This window comes from Amphiura filiformis, chromosome 10, assembly GCF_039555335.1.
Source record: "Amphiura filiformis chromosome 10, Afil_fr2py, whole genome shotgun sequence".
Lineage (NCBI taxonomy): Eukaryota > Metazoa > Echinodermata > Ophiuroidea > Amphilepidida > Amphiuridae > Amphiura > Amphiura filiformis.
Window position 1 is genome coordinate 911,083 of NC_092637.1, and position 6,162 is coordinate 917,244.

Below are 6,162 nucleotides of genomic sequence, written 5' to 3' on the forward strand. Positions count from 1 at the left end.
CTCGGTAAGTTTATGGTTGATCTTATTTTACGTACATCAATACAATGGAGCACGGTACCGTACTTTCTGGAGGAAAAGCGGCAATGGAGCACGGTACCGTAACTTCCGGAGGAAAAGCCGCATCGCGATCGGTCTTCTGAATGCTCGAGCGGGCTCACGAGACGCACCGAACTTGATCGATGTGTAAGGTTTTCATTAAGTTATCGCCACTATAATTCAGCCAGACTGACAATGAATGTGACTGTACATGTCTTCCAGCATCCTGGTGCGGATCGTGCGGCACACACCAGGCGAAACACACTTAAAGATGCGTATAATTAAGTATCGGGATGAGTAAAAACCTTCTCCCAATTAAGGCTAAAGATAAAGTCTGGATTATGGATTGCATAAAGTATCACCAGACGTGGTAAATGCATTCGGTTGCCTCACAAAAAGATACGTACATTTATGTGATTTTATTGTCATCATAACAAGCATGTCAACTGATGTCATAGTCATACTATTTTTCTTTCAGAGAGGTGACTTTGGCCATTGCACTTTGAGTCTCCATATATAGCACGATTCATAACTATTCATTGTGTGAATGGCCTTTATGATTATACCAATTCCCCAGGGACATATCACTCTATACCTCGAAGACCCCGATACCTACATTGCCCGATAGGCTTACTTATAGAGGCCTTGCATGTGACGTATCATCCCGTAAATATGGCGGACTACTCAAATGCATTCAACAAAAGCATGATTGCAATATACCGTGACAGTTCGTCTCACACACATAAACCTGCACTACGATCAAATAGGTTGATGACAACATTTGATTGAATAGACTGCACTCCGCCATAACTACGGTGAAGGACACCGGTTCAAATCCTTTGTTTGGAGCCAATCGATAAACTCATGCAAGGCCTCTATACTGGTGACGCAGGACAACAAAGTAGACGAAAGCTCCCCGCATGAGTGCACATATGAATACGCTGACGAGAGATATGACGCCACTGTTTCACGGGACTTCGTAGTCGTCTGCACAGTCCCCATACCTGTGCACTTTTCTAGTGCACAAAGTTTACAATTAGAATTGCGTATGTGTTGTAAACGAGACTACTTTTTTGAAAATCGTCTGCTGTAAAAATTGATGTATTATGGCGGAAACATCCGGCCTCGTTCGCGAACTTCAATTGTACTTTAATATTTTGCAAAAGGCAAAGATAACTGAGGGTTTAGATAAGATAGATTGAAATGTTCTTATCAATTCGGGGTTGATTGCGACAATATTTTAATCATAACTAGGGAAGCTTATACAAAATCCTGCATTCATTGGATTTTGATTAAAAATTTAGAGTAAAATTATGATAAAAGAATTCAAATGAGAAGGTAAATTTTACACAAGGTAAACGTGGGCAAAGGAATAAGAAGACACCACCACTGAAAATGTTGTATTTCATACGCCATAAAACCAGGTCGCCGGTGTGAACCAATCCAAGAAGTCACTTCCTCCTAAATCTGTGAGTTATGTAGATTGTGTGTAATCCAACGTGAAAGATTGGAGATTATCTTCACATGGTGTTTTACGATCCAGATCAATCTGGCCTGGCATAGTTCAATAACCCTCCAATTGTTTCAAACTTTTACCTCAAGTTGTGAAGTTCGAGTTTTTGTAGGCTATATCCAGTTAATTCAAAGTTCATTATATGAATATCTAAACATATTGGAGCGAGAACTTGGAGCCTAGCGAAGTTTGTATGCAAAATAGAGTTATTGTTAGCACACATTGTTCGCGGAACACTAACCGTAACCCGTACCCTATTACCAGCAACAAAGGTATATTATAGTGCTCATGGATCACCGTGTGTTGACGATAACTCAATCAAGTTGGTATAATTTCGCGCGACGCATGCGTATTATAATTAATTCACAGCGTACGGACCCTTCAATCGTATCAGATTCGGATTGGTTCACATCGCTCTTCGTTGACGCACAAGGAATGAGTTTAATTTGTATTAGATCCGAATTAATCTGTACCGGAAGTGTCATGCGAATAGCCTCTCGATTATTTCATATGGCGACAGCAATATATACCCTCCAAGTTCGCCGGGAAGTTTAAAAGTGGTCCCACGGGCTCAATTAATCATTTTTCTTGATGTAATTACATTTTTTTGGCCTAAAATTTGAAATTTCGATGATGATATGATTGTAAACCACACATAAATGTATTACTGATTTGCGAAGTGTTGACGGAAATATATTACAGTGGCGTATGTTGGAGACATTTTGCAAGTGGGTAGATTTTCTGTTCGATGGGGCCTACTTTCTACCCTGATCCTGTCCGCAAGCACCTTCATATTGGGGTGTACATTTCACTAAGAATAGGCTGTCCAACAGTCATGTATCAGACCGTAAGCCTATGATATACGCCTGAGGAACGCCACATGTTTATCCCACTAACCGCATAGTCTACAGATATAGAGCGAAGTCTGGGGGAGTCTATCTCTTAAGTATTCCGTTAAGACATGTTAGACTGGATGCAGTCGATGGGATCCATGCATCAGGGCCATGCAGTGATCGCCAATCGGAATGTGTCATGGTATAAAAACGAAAAGCCAGAACTCAGAGAACCCCGAAACAATTCCCAAACAGGAACCAATTACCGATAACCGCGAAACCTAGGCGAAAAGGGTGATCGGTCATGACTCCCGATAACCGCGAAGGCGAGAATCATTCTCTAAATATGTACTACGTACTCGATCGCTTGGGACAAAAACAATTTTCGCGCAGTTGCACCCCGGAGTTGCACATAATTGGTGCATTCAACTCTTCAAACATTACATTCGGCCCCGGCATTCGGCATGCTTTGTGAGAATGGAAATAATGGACGAAAGTGCAACTTTTAAAACTGCATATTTTTTTATGCGTAATGAACCATAAATGAGTCCAAACCGATTTATGGGCCCTTATTTATATTATTAAGAGTAAACCGCGTTTCCGCATGCATGGACCGGCAACTGTTCACAGTCTCTTCCACAAACATGACAAAGTCAGCTACATTATAAAGAATCTTCGGCATGGTGGCTCAGTGGTTACGGCCTTGGACTCATAATCCGAGCGCTTGCTCGACGTGCGTGGGTTCGATTCCCCGTCCCACCACCGTGTTGCGCCCTTGGGCAATGCGCTTTGCCTCGTTTGCCTCACCCCACCCAGGTGCAATGGGAAGCTGTTAGGGGTAGTCACAGTCGTTGTACTGATGGACCCTGCGCCACTTGTAGGCTGCAAACGTGGTTCCGACATATTCTAATGACGGCGGAATAAATATAAAGCGCTTTGAGGCTGTTTACGGCATAAAGCGCTATATAAATATCTACATTTATTTATTTTCTGGTGAATTGAAGAAAAGACTGAATAAAGTAAATTACCTTAATTTAAATATTTATGATACTTTTTTCAAAAAAAATCATATTCAAGCGGTGATAATGTGTAATATAGGTCCCTAAAAACATATAAAATTCCACTATTTTCAGAGAAAATAGTGTTTTTAGACAAAATGAGAGTTTGTTTTCTATTGAGCATGCATGCGTGGTGATAAATTGACAAGAAATTCTTTCGTTTGCGGGTTTGATAAAATTCTCTTTAAAGTGAAAGCTTCTAGGAAAGCTTCAGCAAAATTAATATACGTCAATTTGGAAATATCAGTTATTGATCAAATCCCTTTATAAAGGGCCATGTCTGTCATTTTTATTTTGGATCCTTGGTTCTCAAGTGCTACGATAAGGGGCTCAGAAGGTGAATGGGTGTTGAGGTAGGCCAAATGGTGGGTGAATGGTGTCGAGTATGACCCATAAGATGGTGTCAAACGTTACCCATTTCTCCCATGCTTGAGCAATACAATATACGTCACTTTATAATACGTCAATTTGAAAATAAAAGTTATTAACGGTTTTTTTACTGATCAAATTTCTTGAAAAAGGGAATTCTTTGTCATTTTGATTTTGGATCCTTGGTTGTCAAGTGCCACGAATCCACGGTAAGGGGTTTCGGAAGGGTTAAAGGTTGTGATGGTCGGTCAAGGATGCCATCATGTTGGAGCAAGGGGAGTACGTCAAGGGAAAGGCGGATGGGTCAAGGGGAGTCATGGGATGTCAGGATGGGTCAATGGGTATCATGGTATAGGTGAATGGGTGTCATGGTGTGATGGGCGTCGGGGCAGGTCAAGGGATGCCACTTGAGGTTATGACTTTTAAAACCTATATTTTGGTCAAACAATGTGCGTGTATATCACATTTAGCACATTCGCCTTGCTATAACATTGAATTGCGTTATCTGTTCACCTAATGGGGAAAATTGTTTTTAGGGGTAGTGTTAGCTTTCGTTTGATATAAAACAAATCTGTTGGATGAATGGAACACTTGAGGTTTTGACAAAAACCAACCACAGAATCCTATTTTCCACTAGATCTCACACAGCACTTAAGCTTATGATGCTATGCACTCAACCGTGTAGTATAACTGCGTGTGTAGCGCGTGCGAAACCAGGAGTTGAGTGTTTACAAACACAGGAATTTGAGGAGGTTAGACCCAAAAAGCAGTAATTCGAGCAGCTCCTCAAAGTGGGGAACCCTATAGGGGGGTTAGGACGTCTTTTTCTGGCATTTTTGCCTTCAATTCGAGGAGTTCCATAATTGTTTTTGTACTAAGTTCTCATATTCCTGTGAAAACTCCTCGTTTTGTATGTAGAGTGTGTACAGTTTAACACACTTCACACACTATGTTTTTCCGTCTCCTCGTTTAGACTGCGCTACGAGTAGGGGTGCGTAGGCTAGACTCGCTGTGCTGGAAATATCTGTGTGCTCGGTTGTATCGAGGTGGAAACTGTGCGAAGATGCATTTATAAGAGAATCGTTTTTGTGGTCAAACCTTTTCATATATTTTATGTACCACCAAACTTGCTGAGAAGGAGGCAGTGGCGTAGCCAAGGGGGGAAAAGAGGGCAGTTGCCCTCTGTGAGAAGTCTTGCCCCCCTGGGATGCTGGCCGCCCTGATATGTAAGATTATTAGCCATTTTGTCCATTTTCGTCAAAGGTTTGCCCCCCCCCCCTCTCAAAAAAGTTGTCTTGCCCCCCCCCCCTCTCTCTGAAAAAGAGCCGTCGACAACAAGCTGACCTGGACAAAGCACATTTCTAACCCCTCACCCAGAGCAGGACAGAAGCTGAGCGCTCAGAGGACTATAGGAGAGTTGCAAATAAACTTGATGACAGAGGCAGAGCAGCCGTCTACAAGGCTCAAGTTCGCAGTGTGATGGAATACTACACCTCACTGTCTAGGATGAGTGCCAGTGCCACTACTCTAATAGGATTGCTAGACTCTATCCAGAGGAAGGCCCTTCGAATCACATAGGAGTGAGCGAAGTGGAATCAATACAGAGCTGAACATCACATCTCTCCATCAAAGACGTCAGTCAAGTGGCTGCAGTAAACAGTCCTCTACAAAATGCACACCAGTTTGTGCCCGACATCTGACAACGGCGCACCATCCTTCCAGAGCAAAGTCGAGTGCATTGGGCTATTCCAGAAAATAAGTGCACACCCCCTATAGAGGAGTAAATTTTCAATCAAAGAAATGTCTGGATTTCCAAGTCTGCTTTCTGAAAACAACTGGAATTCCAGTTGTTGCTTGAAAAAGCTAGGAAATCCAATTAGGCCTAAATGAAGGAAAAATCACGGAAATGTCTAAAATGAGCTCTCAAATTCAGGATTTCTTACTTTGAACTAGTTTTCTGCTGGATTTTTTCACCTTTGGACACTTAAAAAGTCTGGATTTCCAACAAGCATGACTGGACAAAAAGTCTGGATATCCAAACTCCTCTATAGGGGGTGTGCATCTATTTTCTGGAATAGCCCATTTCACGTGTTTGATGCTTTACTGTATCCCCTCATCCTTGTTGTTCCTAAGCTGTTGTGAACCACTGATTAGCCCATGTGATTCTCCTTTATAGTGCCTAAAGGTAAACAAAGGGTATAAAACATTTTCTACAACATTCAAAACATTTTTGAAAACTTACCATGCTTACTGAAAAATAATTCTTACATAATGTTATTCAAGCGTTGTCGAAATATTTGGCAAAACATGTTTGTAAAAATATTTTACAACACTGGCAAACATTTTTAAAATG